The following is an 18,718-nucleotide window of genomic DNA, read 5'->3' as shown; positions in this document are numbered from 1 at the left end:
AATCCCAATGATAGAGTTTTCGAAATAAGCCGCCTTCAAATGAGCCTCTATAAAGAACTGTTTATGGAAAATTCTTGCAGAGTGGGTATAAAATCGATGATTTTAGCCCAGATTACTACAATTACCGAACAAAAATACCCAGAGTGGTACAGCGAGGCTGGAGATTGCCTCGAGCATAGGCACCAATTTTTAGATTTTTTAATAACAGTTTTACTGTTTAAAAACGCGAAATGGCTGGCACAGCAGCAGGAAAAGAGTCTTACAAAAATGAAGTGAGTGCGAGGTATTTTAATAAACAACAAAAATTAAAGAAACTGGTAACTTAGGTTTTAGGCCATATTTAATTTTTCTAGTAGCTTCCGTTTGATAAAAGGTAAAGGAAATACATACATATGTATATGAAATAAAAATACAATATAAATACTTTACATTATTCAAATAACTAAAATGCATTTCTCTCTTCTCATTTCAGATTCTTCAAAAACTAATAATGTTCTTTTTATTTTTTTCAGGGTAGAATTAAGTTGTAAATAGTTGGTAGTAGTAGTTTTAGTATTAGTTATTGTTAGTTAGCTTTAGTATTTATTAATTTAGTAAGTAGTATGAACACGTGAGCCAGCTTTTAAAAAAAGCTGGTGAAAAAGGCCTAATCTTTATTGATTAGGTTGTGTGAGAATTTGTGGTTGTGGGTAGACAAATTCTGAAAATCGTGTTTAATTAAAATTATATTCTTTTATATGTTTATTTCCAATAAAATGAATTTTCTTTTTATTTTTCATTTCAGTTTTTAATAAATTAAAATATGTTTTTTATTAAATTTAAATAAGTTTAAATAAATTAAAATAAGTTTTTTAATAAATTAAAATAAATGTACATGTATTTTCATTTTTATTAACCGTAGATCGAGCTTTAAAAAACCTTCATAATTCCAGCTATGTATCAATTTTGATACATACTACAGTTCATAGGAAAAAAGTAGTTATTACTTTAAAGTTTTAATTCATTTACTTTTATTGATAAATTTCAGGCAAATATAATTAAAATATGTTTTATGTGTCGCAGCACGGCTTTTTACATAAGAAGCAGAATGACGATGTCCACTTCTTTGTATGTTCTCCAGAATGATACCATTTTTGACACCTTGCGCGGTTTTTTTCGGAGACTTATCATTCTTTTGCTTTTTTGATGGGCCAGCATCATTATCACTAGTGTCAGGAATATTCTGGGATGACAGTTTGGAAAGCAGCGCCAAAGATAATTCGTTCCTTGGGCCTTTTTTTCGTTTTTCCATATAGGGCTTTGCCAATGAAATTGCTAACTCATGCAGGAAACATTTACGTTTTGTGTGCTTTTGAGTTTGCTTCCAATTCGGAACAATATCGTTATACAAAATATACGAATTCAAAGCAGAAATATCGATTATGTTGGAAAATACCGCCATAGTCCAACGATTATTTTTACGTTTGCAAGAGTAAAAACTCAACATTTTGTCAACCGTGTCCACGCCTCCCTTCGTTGAGTTATAAAAAGAGATGATTTCGGGCAACTTTTTCGACTCATTCTCAATATTAGGTGCGTGATGCAATGTGCTCATAACAACTGTACATTTGTTCTTATGACTGATATACGAAACGAGAGTGGTATCAGGAGTGAAAGCAAAAGTTGATTCATATCGTGGAACTTTCTTGCAATTCAGTAGCTTTGGAGGAATAGACCTTTTATTTTTGCGCATAGTTCCAACCATTGTCATTTGCTTTTGTAATAATTTTTGGCCAAGGCTGTGAGATGAAAAAAGTTGTCCATGGTGACATTATGTCCTTTCAACCCATCAACTAAATCCAGAACGACTCGTTCTCCTTGATTCCTCTCAGTGTTTCCGGTTACGCCTTTCCCCAAGTATAGTTGTATTTTCCATATATAGCACGTGCGTGAATCAACAAGTAGCCAAAATTTCAAACCGTATCTCTCGGGTTTCGATGGAATATACTGGCGAAATTTACAACGACCATGAAATCCCAATAATTGTTCATCCACAGTAACGCAATCATTAGGATTGTAGAATATAGGAAGCTGTTCAGACCACTTTTCCCAAAGGTTTCTGATTGGTGCGAATTTGTCATCATTTCTTTGGCCACGTCGGGTGAGCACATCATCAAAACGAATGATTTTGTGGATATATAAAAATGTTCTCTCAGACATTATTGACCGAAATATAGGGCGTCCACAGTATTCCTCAAACAAATCATGCAAAGTTTCATTTTTGGATCTGATGAATATATAGTAAGAAGCATTTACATTTTTTTAAAGCTCTTCTATTGCAATACTTACTTATACACACCGGCCAGTAATAATATGCCTAAGTAGGCATGAAATAATTCCTCGTCAATTTCTAGGTGGTTGGATCCATGTAAATACTTTCCGTAGTTGTTCGAATTTTCAATTATAATTTTTGGTAGTGAAGATGGAAAAAGTAGCAGAAATGAATCCCGAATGTTATTTACCCGGCTTGATACAAATCTTGTTACACCTAAAAACCAAGTATCATAATTCTACAACAATTTGGTAAACATTTGTTACCAACCTGGGCGCAAATTGATAACATTTTCTCTCCCCAACCGACCAGTGGCGTAAGGCTCGCTACGCCATGTAGTACCATCTTTTGCAATATACAATGGATCATCAACTGAACTACTGACAATATTGTCATCAGGTTCAGATAAACAGCTTTCAGACGAACTACTTTCAATTTCAGTATCAGGATCGGAAGCATCTTCATCTTCTTCACTCTTATCAAGTACCTCATTCACCATTTCTTCAAACGTCAAGAACCATGGACGAGCCATTTTTTCGAACGCGTACAAGTATTTAACAAAATAACTTAATATTCAAAAACGAAGCACTTCACCTAATAAAACGCAACACAAATATCAAAAATAGCGTCGCAACTGACGTGCACCGCAGCAAAAAACGTTTGAAATGCTATATGTATCAAAAGTGATACATAGCTCGAATTATGAAGTTTTCGAATTTCTCATGGCCTACTTGCAAAATTTTTTCAAATTTTGGCTTAAAATAACGACAATGCGAAAATGAACATAGTCACAAAGAAGGCGGTATCTAACTTTTTTCTTTCCACAAGTTACGGTACTACAAACATCGAAATGTATCATTTTTGATACAAAGGTCGATTAACGGTTAAGTTTTCAATAAAATTTTTAAAAATTATTTGCCGTAGTTGTCCATTTTATTTTCTCACACATTTCAGCCGATTTTTGTACAGAAATTTGACTGGCGTAGAAGCAAAATGCGAAACAATCATACATATGTATGTATATTATGTCGTTTGCACATTTGTCTGTATGTTTGCGAAAGCAAATAAAAAATATACATACTTATTACATGTGCGCGCATTGACTTGCATGTTCATACATTCATATATACTTACATATATGTACATATATTTGCATACATCTTCACAAGTCAATATGGCTGCCAAATTGGCGAAGCCCAAATGTAGTAAATTTTACAACAAAAACGATTTAATTCATAAACGCAGGCGCATATGCCACAAGCGACCTCGCTTCATTCATAAAAATAGACGCCGTAACATCTCCCCGAGCATGCCTTTACCAACAAGCGTCTTTTCGCGACGATGGCAAAAGCTAAAAATCATAAATTGAACAACTTTCTGATGATTCTTCACAGAAAGAAGTGACAAAAGTGGCAACATAGCCGTTGTCGATTTACAATATTTGTCTAAAATATTTTTCCGTGACTCGCAAAAATCTGCGTCGATATGTATTCACGCTCATACATATGCATACATATTTACGCTAGCTTGTTGGCGACGCTGTTCGAGCAGCAAGGGAAGCGGTAACAATCGGCGATCGTTTGTTAGTTTCTTTCGGCACAGCTCGGATTTTCTACCAACAACACAATGTTGTGGCGCTTTACCGTCGCGTCAGTGTTTCGACACATTGAAGTACTGAACACAATGAGCGCGACCGACTGCAAACGAATATATTAGAATACACACGTTCTTAGGGACACAGTTATTGAGCCAGCTGCACAACTACATCACCGTGTCCATAAGAATGTGTGTATTTTAATATTTGACAGATGTCGCTTGCAGTCTGTCGTGCTCAATTTGTTCAGCACTTGACTCTTTGACAAAACGCAAGTTTCGGCCATTGGTTGACCGTGACAACGGAGATACGAAAGAAGCGTGCGACACTTGTTCTTATGAATGTACATATGTACATATGTACATCGCATTTATTTTCGTAAACTTACAGACAAATGTGCCAAAGAAATAATATATGTACATACATATGTATATGCAATAGAAATTCTATTGGTGCAAATATGGAAATGATAACGAAATAATGCGAATATGTATATTTCATGAAGGTCATCAATTTTCTTTGAAGAAATGAAGTTCATTTGACACATCTTCGCTTTGTAATAGACGAAATAAATATAACTTTTTTGAAATAATTAAAAAATTAAAAAATAAAATTAATTACTTTTTATCAAATTTTTTACGATTTTGTAAAAAACTAAAATTTTTACAATATTTCTCAAAAAAATGGTTCATATGATACAAGTTCACGCATATGTGTCTCAGAGAATGCTTCTTTACATTCTTTGTGTGACTTTGCTTATTTTTTCTCAAAGCATTTCTCTTTATTCATTCTCGCATGAATTCAGTCGTTTTACATATATTTCTGCCAGAGAACGTGCTCAATTCTGCTAAATAGCAGCGAGAATGGTGAATTCCGTTCCAAAATCTTATAAGCTCTGTTAGCCGTCCAATCGAACATCATACAGAATTCAATTTGCACCTTCTCTATGTTTTATGTTCTCTGACTGAGCATTTAATGAAAATTATGCTCAGAAACATGCATTGCTATTACAGACGTATGTTGGCCTTTTGCTAATATTTTTATATGCTCACATGCCATCATGTTAATTGATGTGACTATCATTTTGCGTATTTCTATGAATATATGCATAATTTATATCATTTTAATTAAATTATGCTATTTTCAAAACAATATTTGTAGTTAATGTGCAATTAAGAGTTATTTATTAAAATATTACTTATGTTTGAGAATATATTATAATTTCATATGAATATGAATATGTTTGTAAATATAATATACATATGTATGTATATGGATGTATATGAGATACTATCATAATTTCATAAAAACTTAATATACATATTACAATAATATGTCATTTAATTTTCATACGCATAATTACATATGCACATATGTATGTATGTATGTATGTAAATACAATTCAAATTCAAATCGTTTATCAGTAAAAAGTGTGCGCGCACTGCTCTATTTTTTTTTTTTTTTTTTTTTTTCCCCACACAAATAATGCATACACAACATACATACTTATACATACGTTCACATGTAGATATGTCACCCGCAGATACTACGAATATTGCTCAACAAAAACAACAATGGTTTCAAGTAGCATCAGCAGCGTCACAAGTCAATATGGCAGCCAAGTCGATGCCCAAATTTGTAGAAAAACACACAACAACAATATTTTCATTCATGAACGCAAGCGCACTTTGAACAGGCAAACTTGCTTCATTCATAAAAGCAAATACCATTACATCTCCCCGAGCATGCCTTTGCCAACAAGCGTCTTTTCGCAACGAACCATTTCTGATATTTGTATGAGAAGGAAAAAGCGACAACCCCGCAAATATAAGTATAGAATAAAATTGACAACATAGCTTATTTGTCGATTTTCAAGTCAAGAAATGTGCCAAGGAAAATATTCAATATTCCTCTGATTTATGTGTACGGTGAATCCCGGTTAAGTAGTATTCCGCTTAAATGAAAATCAGCCCTCTTAACTGCCCATATCTTGCTGCATCTCACGGTTGTTTTTTGATATACATGGAAATTATTGTTTTAAGTACCACCCGATTAAGTATCTGCACTCGCTTATGTCCCATATTAATTTTTTTTAACAAACCACAAAAATCTGTATCTTTGATTGTACCACATAACCGGGATTGACTGTATTTGTCAAGGAATGTACAAAATATTGTTACGCGGTTTGCAAAAATCTGAGTCGACATGTATGCAAGCTCACACACAAACATACATATCTACTTTGGTTTGTAAGCGGAGCTGGTACAGCGGCAAGGGAAGCAGTCGGCACAGCTCGGATTTTCTACCAACAATACAATGTTGCGAAGCTTTGTCGTCGCGTCATTCTTTCGACACATTGAGTCTTTGACATGAAAGCAAAAAATATGATCTTCGCCATTGGTTGTCCGCGTCAACGGAAATTTCGCATGAAGCATTGAATGTACATATTTACATACATTTGTTGCATGTAGACAAATTTACAAACATTATGTGTACGGTTCTTTTATATTTGGCTATATGCACATGGTTATAGGGGGATGGAGTCATGTGTAGAAGTTCACGCAAGTGAGGAAAGTTCTCTGATCGCCATTCACTTGGGAGTGGCCAGAAACGATTCTTTTACATATGACTCAAGCAGCTCACTACTTCCGGTCTTTGACCAAGTATCCTCTGGGTAGCCTAAGAACATCCGTTTGAAGGCGAGCTAAAGTGAGAAGGCGAAATATCCCCTACATAGGGTTGTGCGCTGGGTTTGGGACCCGCCACGTTAAAAAAACACCCCCAATGAACAGTAAAAACCGGCCTCGGATGAGAGACCCCCCTTTTGATGACGACCACGGCAAACGAAATAAGGACTACGATTTAAGGGCATGCACCTGGAATGTCCGGTCCCTTAATTGGGAAGGTGCCGCTGCCCAGCTGGTTGATGTCCTCGTGAAAATAAAGGCTGACATCACCGCCGTGCAAGAAATGCGATGGACGGGACAAGGACAAAGACGAGTAGGTCCTTGTGGCATTAACTACAGTGGCCATATAAAGGAGCGCAAGTTTGGTGTGAGATTCGTGGTGGGAGAGAGACTTCGTCGCCGAGTACTGTCATTCACTCCGGTGAATGAACGTCTAGCCACAATCATCATCAAAGCGAGGTTCTTCAACATATCGCTGATTTGCGCCCATGCCCCGACGGAAGAGAAGGACGATGTGACCAAAGATGCCTTTTATGAGTGCTTGGAGCGCACTTATGAGAGCTGCCCCCGCCACGATGTCAAAATCGTGCTTGACGATTTTAACGCCAGGGTGGGCAAAGAAGGTATCTTTGGTACTACGGTCGGTAAATTCAGCCTCCACGATGAAACATCCCCAAATGGGTTGAGGCTGATCGACTTCGTCGGGGCCCGAAATATGGTTATCTGTAGTACTAGATTCCAGCATAAGAAGATTCATTAAGCTACCTGGCTGTCTCCGGATCGAAAAACTACTAACCAGATCGATCATGTTGTGATAGACGGAAGACACGTCTCCAGTGTTTTAGATGTGCGCTCCGAGGTCCTAACATCGACTCGGACCACTATCTTGTTGCAGCTAAGATTCGCACCCGCCTCTGTGCAGCAAAAAACGCACGCCAACAAACACAAGGAAGGTTCGACGTCGAGAAGCTGCAATCACAACAGACAGCCGAACGATTCTCTACTCGGCTTGCACTCCTGCTCTCTGAGAGCACTCGTCAACAACTCGGTATAAAGGGAACTGTGGGACGGCATTTCAAACTCCTTACGTATGCAGCTGCAACCGAAACCATTGGTTTTCGGAAAGTGCAAAAGAACAGCTGGTACGACGAAGAGTGCCGTGTCGCAGCGGAGAGAAAACAGGCTGCCTACCTCGCAATGTTACGATCGACCACAACACGTGCGGGATGGAATAGATACCGAGAGTTGAAGAGGGAAGCGAGACGCATTTGTAGACAGAAAAAGAAGGAGGCCGAAATGCGTGAGTACGAAGAGCTTGATAAGCTGGCCGACAGGGGTAATGCTCGAAAATTCTACGTAAAAATGCGGCGGCTTACAGAAGGTTTCAAGACCGGAGCATACTCTTGTAGAACCCCCAAAGGTGATCTAGTCACCGATGCCCAGAGCATACTTAAATTATGGAGGGAACACTTCTCCAACCTGCTGAATGGCAGCGAATGCACAACACCAGGAGAAGGAGAACCCGATTCCCCAATCGATGACGATGGAGCAGACGTTCCATTACCCGACCATGAAGAAGTTCGAATAGCAATTGCCCGCCTCAAGAACAACAAAGCGGCAGGGGCCGACGGACTACCGGCTGAGCTATTCAAACACGGCGGCGAAGAACTGATAATGAGCATGCATCAGCTTCTTTGTAAAATATGGTCGGACGAAAGCATGCCCAACGATTGGAATTTAAGTGTGCTATGCCCAATCCATAAAAAAGGAGACCCCACAATCTGCGCCAACTACCGTGGGATTAGCCTCCTCAACATCGCATATAAGGTTCTATCGAGCGTATTGTGTGACAGATTAAAGCCCACCGTCAACAAGCTGATTGGACCTTATCAGTGTGGCTTTAGACCTGGAAAATCAACAACCGACCAGATATTCACCATGCGCCAAATCTTGGAAAAGACCCGTGAAAGAAGAATCGACACACACCACCTCTTCGTCGATTGCAAAGCTGCTTTTGACAGCACGAAAAGGAGCTGCCTTTATGCCGCGATGTCTGAATTTGCTGTCCCCGCAAAACTAATACGGCTGTGTAAGCTGGCGTTGAGCAACACGAAAAGTTCAGTCAGAATCGGGAAGGACCTCTCCGAGCCGTTTGATACCAAACGAGGTTTCAGACAAGGTGATTCTCTATCGTGCGATTTCTTCAACCTCCTTCTGGAGAAAATAGTTCGAGCTGCAGAACTAAATAGAGAAGGTACCATCTTTTATAAGAGTGTACAGCTGCTGGCGTATGCTGATGATATTGATATCATCGGCCTCAACACCCGCGCCGTTAGTTCTGCTTTCTCCAGACTGGACAAGGAAGCAAAAGAAATGGGTCTGGCAGTGAACGAGGGCAAAACGAAATATCTCCTGTCATCAAACAAACAGTCGTCGCACTCGCGACTTGGCTCTCACGTCACTGTTGACAGTCATAACTTTGAAGTTGTAGATAATTTCGTCTATTTAGGAACCAGCATTAACACCACTAATAATGTCAGCTTGGAAATCCAACGCAGGATTGCTCTTGCCAACAGGTGCTACTTCGGGCTGAGTAGGCAATTGAGAAGCAAAGTCCTCTCTCGACAAACAAAAACCAAACTCTATAAGTCACTCATAATTCCCGTCCTGCTATACGGTGCAGAGGCTTGGACGTTGTCAACAACTGATGAGTCGACGTTGCGAGTTTTTGAGAGAAAAGTTCTGCGAAAGATTTATGGTCCTTTGCGCGTTGGCCACGGCGAATATCGCATTCGATGGAACGATGAGCTGTACGAGATATACGATGACATTGACATAGTTCAGCGAATTAAAAGACAGCGGCTACGCTGGCTAGGTCATGTTGTCCGGATGGATGAAAACACCCCAGCTCTGAAAGTATTCGACGCAGTACCCGCCGGGGGAAGCAGAGGAAGAGGAAGACCTCCAATCCGTTGGAAGGACCAAGTGGAGAAGGACCTGGCTACGCTTGGAATATCCAATTGGCGCCACGTAGCGAAAAGAAGAAACGACTGGCGCGCTGTTGTTAACTCGGCTATAATCGCGTAAGCGGTGTCTACGCCAATTAAGAAGAAGATATGCACACATAATGATATACTTATGGCTGAACCCACACCGGGTTAGTCAAAACAGTTTTTCTTGTCTCATACGCAACTGCCCATAGCTTCATATGTGACAAACCACAACGAACAAGACGAAACGAAAACGCATGTTCGTGATGTAACTTGTTTGAGGAGCTTTTGGCGAACTTCTTATGTATTTTCATACAGCCAACGCACACCAAATGCGACCAAATCGTCTTTGCTGTTGATCCAGAGAACATAAAACATAGAGAAGGTGCAAATTGAATTCTGTATGATGTTCGATTGGACGGCTAACAGAGCTTATAAGATTGTGACACGGAATTTCACCATTCTCGCTGCTATTTAGCAGAATTGAGAACGTGCAATGGCAGAAATATATGCAAAACGACTGAATTCATGCGAGAATGAATAAAGAGAAATGCTTTGAGAAAAAAAAAGCAAAGTCACACAATGAATGTAAAGAAGCATTCTCTGAGAAACATATGAACCATTTTAAGGAGAAAAATTGTAAAAATTTTAGTTTTTTATTTCAAAAAAGTTATATTTATTTCGTCTATTACAAAGCGAAGATGTGTCAAATGAACTTCATTTCTTCAAAGAAAATTGATGACCTTCATGAAATATTCATATTCGCATTATTTCGTTATCATTTCCATATTTGCACCAATAGAATTTCTATTGCATATACATATGTATGTACATATATTATTTCTTTGGCACATTTGTCTGTAAGTTTACGAAAATAAATGCGATGTACATATGTACATATGTACATTCATAAGAACAAGTGTCGCACGCTTCTTTCGTATCTCCGTTGTCACGGTCAACCAATGGCCGAAACTTGCGTTTTGTCAAAGAGTCAAGTGCTGAACAAATTGAGCACGACAGACTGCAAGCGACATCTGTCAAATACTAAAATACACACATTCTTATGGACACAGTTATGTAGTTGTGCAGCTGGCTCAATAACTGTGTCCCTAAGAACGTGTGTATTCTAATATTCGTTTGCAGCCTGTCGCGCTAATTAAAGTTTACACTTTATTATTTTCTAAAAAATATATTTTTAGCTCCGTAAAGCGATCTTTATTTAATTACTTAAACAGTGTGAATTTTATGAACAAAAAAAGAGGTTGTATACAAGCGGGTGCTTGTATTTATACAAAAAACTTAGCTTCAAAGTAATATATTTACCAGTGGTTGTATTTATACAAGAACTTAGCTTCAAAGTAATATCTTTATCAGTTGTAGTTTTGTGGTTTCTATTCTATTGTGGAAAAGTACTGAAGTGGAAAATTACTGATGTGGATGACAATTAGTTTAGTTATTTGGATAGCCTTATCTTATAGTAAGTGACGTCAGCTTATTGCTAGGCAGATGTATATGTGTGGTAGCTATTATCAGTTGGGTTCAGTGTAAGTCATGTATTAACTCCCCCCTCCTTTATTGAAAAGATCTCCTGATCTTTTTATACGCTGGTGATTGCATCTTTCTTTATGAGATGTTCCAATCCTTGAGCCTTCAGTATTTGTTCATATCTTTTTTGTTGATTTTCTTTAAGTTTTAGAGTTTTACATTTCAATATGGCATAATACAATTTAAAACTTAAGTATATTGTTGTAGCTAATATGCATATAATTATTAGGGTTACAAATATGTTTTGTATTGGGTGTTCTTCGTATGGTATAATAAATTTATGTAGTTTTTCAATGTTATTAAATTTATATTTTGAGTTTGATTCTAATACATCTAGGATTTTAATATTATTTTCTTCTTGTGACAGGATATATTTTTAATTTCCTCGTTTTGATTGTCAAATGTTATATTATTTAATTTTAAATTTTCTTTAAACTGCACTAGGTATGTTCCTGTGATAGTTTCATTTTTATTTTATTTTTACCATTTATTAAAATATTTCCTTCATTTATTTCAATTATTTCTTCATTTGATTCTTCTTTTACATTGCATTGTGCTTTGAGGTTTAATAACATTTGTATTGTACAAGTATCTGTTTTAGTTTCTTGACATATAAATTTTGATACAATATTTTTACATTTGTTAATTCTTTTTATTTCGTTTTTACATTTAGATACTTTATTGTTTAATTGTAACTTCCCATGTCGATATGCTATTGGTGTAATATCATATCTTTCACATTTTTGTTTAATTATAGGGTATTTATATATAATAATAAATGTGTAATTAATTCTACAAGTGTGTATATCTGAATATTCCATTATATTTATTACAGGAATGTCTGAATTCTCTAATTTAATATTTTTTTCTATATCTTCCGTGTTTAACGATGCAGAGTAAAAGTTTTTATTTTTAGCGAAATTGATTGTTAAAGTTAAGTCTTCAAGTTCTTTGAGTATTTATTGAAGCATTACTTGTTGATGAATTGTTTTATAATTAAAGGATTCCAACAGTTTTTCGAAGTGAGTGTTGATTAACCTCTGTTTATTATTATTTTCTACTATATCATTAATTTGTTGTTTTATTTTTATCATATCGTCATGATCTGGTACGCCTGTTATAAAGCTAAGTGCTGATCCTAAGAAATTTATGCTCCTTTTCTTTCTTCTAATTATTAATTGATTTTTTAACACTTCTATTCTGTAGACTAAGGCTATGTCGCTATGTAATTCCGGAGAGTTTTTAGCTAATGTTGAGAGTGTGTCATAATGTTCTAAAATTTTTGTTAAGTTTATCATGTGATATAAGTAATGTGATTCATTATAAATGTATGACGGATATGTCTCTGTTAATATAAACTTTTTATTTACCACATTAGTTATTTGGTATTGTAGTGATTTGTTCACTAGAATTATTAATATTATTATCGGGTAGTACATTTCGTATGTTATCTTTGTGTATTAGTTTATTTTTCGTTGTAAGCACCGTATTTTCTTTATTTTCTTTTACTATGTGTGTAATATATCTTTTGTTATATTTTATATTGTCTTTTGTTATATTATATATCTTTTTGGTATATTTTGTCTTCTACTACTTTTCTCATAAATTATTTGTCCTTGTTTAAAATCTTTTTGGCTTCTTTTTTTATTATGGTATTCTAACATACGTTCTTGGTTTTTTTCTATATTATTTTTCACTTTTTCGTTAATTTCCTTTTGATTATAAAATAAGTCTACTGGTTTTTCCTTTATCACCGAATGAATAGTCCTGTTATATTCCTTGACTGCTGAGAATATTTCTTCTTCCGTAGTTGTAGTTCTGTCGTTAGCTAAGGTCCTCGCGATTTCTAATATAGTTGAATGTAACCTTTCTACTTGTGCGTTGGAAGTTGAATGATTATTTGCTGTCTTTTCGTGTTTAATTTGTAATTTATTTATTAATGCGGTTGTGCCTATGCCGACGAATATACTTTCATTATCGGTCATGAGTTCGGTACAGTTCGGAAAAATTTGTGATAACACTTCTTCTATTATTTCATGAAAATGTAGTTTACTTCCTAATTTACGAAAATATGCGTATTTAGTAAATCTATCTATAGAAGAGAGATAACTTTTGCCATTTATATAAAATATGTCCATTTGTACTGATGTGCCTGGAGTATTTGGTACTGGGCTTTTTCCTAATAATTGTTTAATTGGTTTCCTTTCATATTTATTCTCAGTGCAGTTGACACAATTTTTCACTATCTTTTCTGTGTCTCGTTTTAGTGTTGGCCAATAACAAGTTTCTAATATTTCTTTATAGTTGTTTAGAGCGTTTCTGGGTGCTCTCTTGTGTGTAAGTCTAATATATTTTCCCTATTTTTTGTTCTATTATATCATGTAGTTTATTTTTGTGTAAATACTTTGTAGTAGGTTGAAAATATGTTTGCTATCTTTTCTTTGTGCTTATGCCACGTCTCTAAGTCAGTGTGGAATGCTGTTACTATTTTAGGTTTCATTATTTGTTTTAATGTTTGAATCATATATTCTTCAGTGTTATATTTTATTTCGAATCGTTCGTGTCGCGGAAATATAGTTGTTGCTGTTTTTTCGTTTGTTTGTGACGGTGTTAAAATAATTTGGGTTTGAGAAAATGAATTTAATGGTTTTGCTATCATTTTTATGTTTCTTGGTGCGGATGATTCAGCTGGGTGCATTGACGTATCTGACATTATGTTTATTTGTCGTGATAAAGCGTCTGCTACAATATTTTCATGCCCTGGTTTTGTATTTTATCTTGGCACCGTATTCTTCTATCAAATTTTCCATCTCTTTAATTTAGTATTCGGGTTTTTTTCTGATATGGAAAATATTAAAGACTGATGGTCTGTGTATATAGTTAGGTCTGCTATTCCGTATAAATAATTTCTAAATTTCTGTAATGCCCAAATTATGGCTAACATTTCCTTTTCATTTGTAGAATAATTTTGTTCCGTTTTCGTCAATGTTCTTGATATGAATGATATATGATTTCTTCCTTGGCTTAGTATGCTCCTATTGCGTAGTTACTAGCATCTGTGGTTAAGTTAAACCCTTTATTAAAATCTGGTTGATATAGTTCAACTTTTTCTTTTAATTTATTTTTTATTTCATTTATAGCATTTAGTGCTTCTTTATCTAATTGTAATTTAACGTTTTTACTTTTATTTTTTGAAATATTTCCGTTTTCTCCTCTTAGGTAAATTGTTAATGGCTTGCATATATGTATGTGCGAAGTTCTTCACGAATTTCCTATAATAGGAGGCTAGTCCTAAAAATGATCGTAATTCCTTTAATGTTTCAGGAATTTTATACCTATCTATAGCTTCGATTTTCCCTGGATCTACTGTAATTCTTCCATTGTTTATGATATGTCCTAAGAATTCTGTTTTTGTTTGAAAAAAATTAGATTTTTCCTCTGAGAGATTGGCTGCATGTAGGGTATGTATAATTTTAGTGATGTCTTTAATATGTTGCTTTGGGTCAGTAGAGTAAATTAATACATCGTCGATATATACATATGCACATTTTCCAATAAAGGGTCTCAGTATGTCGTCGACACATCTTTGAGATGTGGCTGGAGCATTCTTTAGGCCGAACGGTAGGCGAAGGAATTCATAATTGGCTCCATTGACTGAAAATGCGGTTTTTTCTCTGTCTTCTGGTTTTATCATAATTTGGTAGAATCCTGATTCTAAGTCAATTGTTGTAAAGTATCTGGCTTTCCCTAAATTCTGGAGAGTCATAGTTATATCTGGAATAGGGTATCTATCTGCTATCGTTTGTTTATTTAATTTTTGGAAGTCTAAAACCATTCTTTTTTTCTGTTTACCTTCTTCATCTAATCCTTTTTTTGGGACTGTCCATATTGGCGAGTTATATGGGCTTTTACTTTTTTGTATTATGTTATTTTTTAATAGCTTCTGTATTTCCTTTTCGACAAAGTCCTGATCCGCATATGGATAGGGGTATTGTCGTACCCAAACAGGTTCTCTGGTTTCAGTCCTGATCTCTGCTTGTATTGTGGTTGTAAAAGGTAACAGTTCATTGTTATTATTGTTATTCATTAATTCTTTTATTTCTTTTTCTTAAGTTTTGTCTCCTATAGTATAATTAATTTGTTCCTTTACTTGTTCAGATATTTTTTAAATGTTATAGAATATTCGAATAAATCAATTTTTGCTTTCATTTTTCTTAAGGAATCTTCTCCTAATATTAAATCAAATTCTTTTAATTCTTCTGTTTCGTAAAAATCTAAGTCAAATCCTACGAGATTAATTTCTCTTTTGAGGGTAACTACTGAAGTTCCATGTAATGTATTGAATTTAATAGGTTTGTCTAATTTAATTCTTTCTGCAAATGGATAATTTTTATTCACATAGCTACTTGTGGCCAGCGTTTGAAAAACTACGCTACTCTCGTAGCATTTCATTTTACTCTTGCTACCGCTCTCACTTTGTCGGGAGCCGCAGCATAGCCTTAGCATAACAATGTAAAGTATGTGCTCTACTCTGCTCCGAGTTTTGTTAGGTAAAAAACTATAGCTGGAGCGGGAGCAAAAAATTAAATTCTGCGCTTTGCTCTGGCGTAGCGGTAGCAAAGAATTGGGAGCGGCAGCACAGCAGAGCAAATGAAAATTTTCATGTGCTACAGCTCCCGAATGTGTTTGTTGTTTTTTTTTCTTTTTTGCTATTTTCTGGCATAATATTTGAATTAATTGAATAATTCAAACAAAACAATGTTATGCAAATCATTTTGGCACTTGTTGCGTCAAGTGCCTTTATAAATCTAAAATCAAATATTTTAAGAAATATATTAATAAAGTGAATTAGATAATAATTGAATAAATTATAAATTTTTTTTTATTATGTAAAATATTTACCAATTTTATATTACCAAAAACATCATCTATTCCAAATGTATTACAATACTCAACTACTATGAATTTTCGAAATTAATTTTAACTATGTACATATACTTTCCCCCTTTTTATATACATTAGGGTGTTTTGTTTTTTGAACTATTAATTTTTTTCAGTCCCGTCACGAAATTTCCTTGGGAATACCCCAAAAAAAAATTCCCTGAAAATTTTAGCCCTAAATATTTACATTAAGAACTGGACCGAGGCATGTAAAAATTTTCCATAGAAAGTACACTACAATCCTGATTTTTATCTTTAAATTCCTACAGATCAGATGTATTTTATGGCATTTTTATATGTGCGGAAGAAATTGCGGGAATATAGCGCGGGAATTCCCGCAATTGTTTTATTGAAGGAAACATGAATGACGGGAATTCCCGCAATTTACGCGAATGTGTTAATCCATTGCACTGTGTATTTGCAGTTCTATTATACCATTCCCAATATTTAGTAATTTTATAATTTTTTAGGAAGAATCAGTTTGAAATTGTACGCATATACATACTTCAATGTATATTGCAAAGAATTGAAAAGATTTCTGTATATCTAAAATTATAATAAACCTTTTTATCAACACTCCAATTATTCCGCTTTATCTTTACGTTAGATATCGCGTTTGGTTTGTTATGAATGCATTTGCGTCCTTGACCAATAATCTAGCAAAGTATCCGCAGTGCCTTGACGATGAAAATTCCAATGCCATTTTTTGTTGTGATATTAAATATATCGGACGGGCTCGTCTTAAAAAAAAACTACCTGGTTAAGAAGCAAAATCAGTATAACCCATATACTAAGCATGTTTGGAAATGAAAATTTTTACTTATTTCTTTCTATTTTTGAATTACTAAAATTTTCAAATGATTCTTACATAAATTTTGAACAAATGCTTATGATTTGAAATATAATTTTTGTATTTATAAGCTGTATTGAATTTTAGCATAAAGAGATAAAATGTATCCTATGTCCTTACCCTGCTTTTAAACTACCTCCCCACCAATTTTAAGCCAAATCGGTTCAGCCGTTCTTGAGTTATAAACGATTTTTTTATATACCAACTTGTACCATATTTGTAAATGCCAGAAAATAGCAAAGAAAAAAAAAACAACAAATACATTCGGGAGCTGTAGCACATGAAAATCTTCATTTGCTCTGCTGTGCTGCCGCTCCCAATTCTTTGCTACCGCTACGCCAGAGCAAAGCGCAGAATTTAATTTTTTGCTCCCGCTCCAGCTATAGTTTTTTACCTAACAAAACTCGGAGCAGAGTAGAGCACATACTTTACATTGTTATGCTAAGGCTATGCTGCGGCTCCCGACAAAGTGAGAGCGGTAGCAATAGCATAGCAATAATTTTAGAAATTTTGCTGCTACGGAGTAGTAAATGAGAACCCTGCTTGTGGCACCAGAATCTATCAATATGTACACGAATCTTCTGTTTGGTGCAGTGCGTCTTAGGGTAGGAAGACCGTGATACCTTATAAAAAATGTTTTTGTTGGTTAGTATTTTTATAACTTACGCTAGCTGCTTCATTGTAGAGTGATATGTTATCTTCATTAGTTTGTGCATCATTCATTTGGTTGATCCGCTGCGCTTTGCGTTGATTTATATTTGATGATTCGTCTGTGCTTCTCTTGAATTGTTCTCCTACTCGTTGCATTACTGTTTTGAAGGGATTCGGTGTTTGTCTGCTTGTCTGCTGAAATTGTGGTGGTTGTGGATTGTATGGTTGTCTTCTGAATCTTGTTGAGGAAGGATCTACATCCATTGGTACCACTGGCTGTGTTTGTTGCACGAAAGTTGGTTGAAGAGGTGGGTATATTTGTGGTCTCTGCCATTGTTGCTGACTCTTCTGGTATGTTCTGGGTATGTGTTCCAGTTGGTGATAATGAGTGTCATGTTGCATGCTATACCGTAGGCTTCCATCAGGTTTGAGCAATTTTTGGAGTACAGTGCGTTTTTTGTTGCTGTACTTCTTAACCCTGCGATAAATGTACGTATAGCTTTTAGTTGCACTTCTTTTGATAGAGCTTCTATCACAAATTCATTTTTGTGTGACATTTCTATCTTGGATAATACTCCATTGAGTGCTTGGTTCAGGTGATCATAGTATATGTGGAGAGGTTTTTCTCCTTGTCGTATTCTCATCATATCTTCCTCGAGTACATAGAGTGGGCGTTGATCTGCATAAGAGTCGTCTAGGCGGTCTATGATTTCATCGAAGTTTAGCTTTGTGTTGTTGTTGATGAGGATTTGTGCAGCTCGTCCTGTGATCTTTCCTCTGAGAAGGATCAGGGCTTCAGTGTAAATGTTTTGTCCACGAAATATTTTCACAGTATTCATTAGAGTTATTGCTAGTTTTCTCCAATTTCTATATTCGTGATAATCTCCACTAAACATTGCTGATTTGAAGAGTCCTAAGTCGACTTCTTTGGGATCAGGGTATGTACAGATTTCATCCTGGGCTTCTATTATTGGTGTATTACCTATTTGAGCTTCGGCGAATTTTTTCTGTAGGTCTTGCACGATTATTTGAAGTGCTAGGATTTCTGCAGCGTGTTCAGCCATTTGGTTTGTTGGACCGGTTTGAAAATTTGCTTGAATTTTAGTTACTGGATTCAACCTTATTTCTTGTCCTTGAAGGATTTTTGTA

General features: G+C 35.4%; 1 long non-coding RNA gene across 1 annotated transcript; it reads left to right on the top strand.

The window, feature by feature from the left end:
• Positions 1 to 299: 299 nt before the first annotated feature.
• Positions 300 to 726, top strand: LOC120780902. The gene is made up of 2 exons (XR_005705959.1): positions 300 to 373; positions 473 to 726. It is a non-coding gene; the product is annotated as an uncharacterized LOC120780902 (long non-coding RNA).
• The last annotated feature ends 17,992 nt before the right edge of the window (positions 727 to 18,718 follow it).

Source organism: Bactrocera tryoni, unplaced genomic scaffold (assembly GCF_016617805.1).
Source record: "Bactrocera tryoni isolate S06 unplaced genomic scaffold, CSIRO_BtryS06_freeze2 scaffold_25, whole genome shotgun sequence".
Classification (NCBI taxonomy): domain Eukaryota; kingdom Metazoa; phylum Arthropoda; class Insecta; order Diptera; family Tephritidae; genus Bactrocera; species Bactrocera tryoni.
Note: the sequence above shows the minus strand (reverse complement) of the source record. Positions and strands in the feature narration are given on the sequence as shown.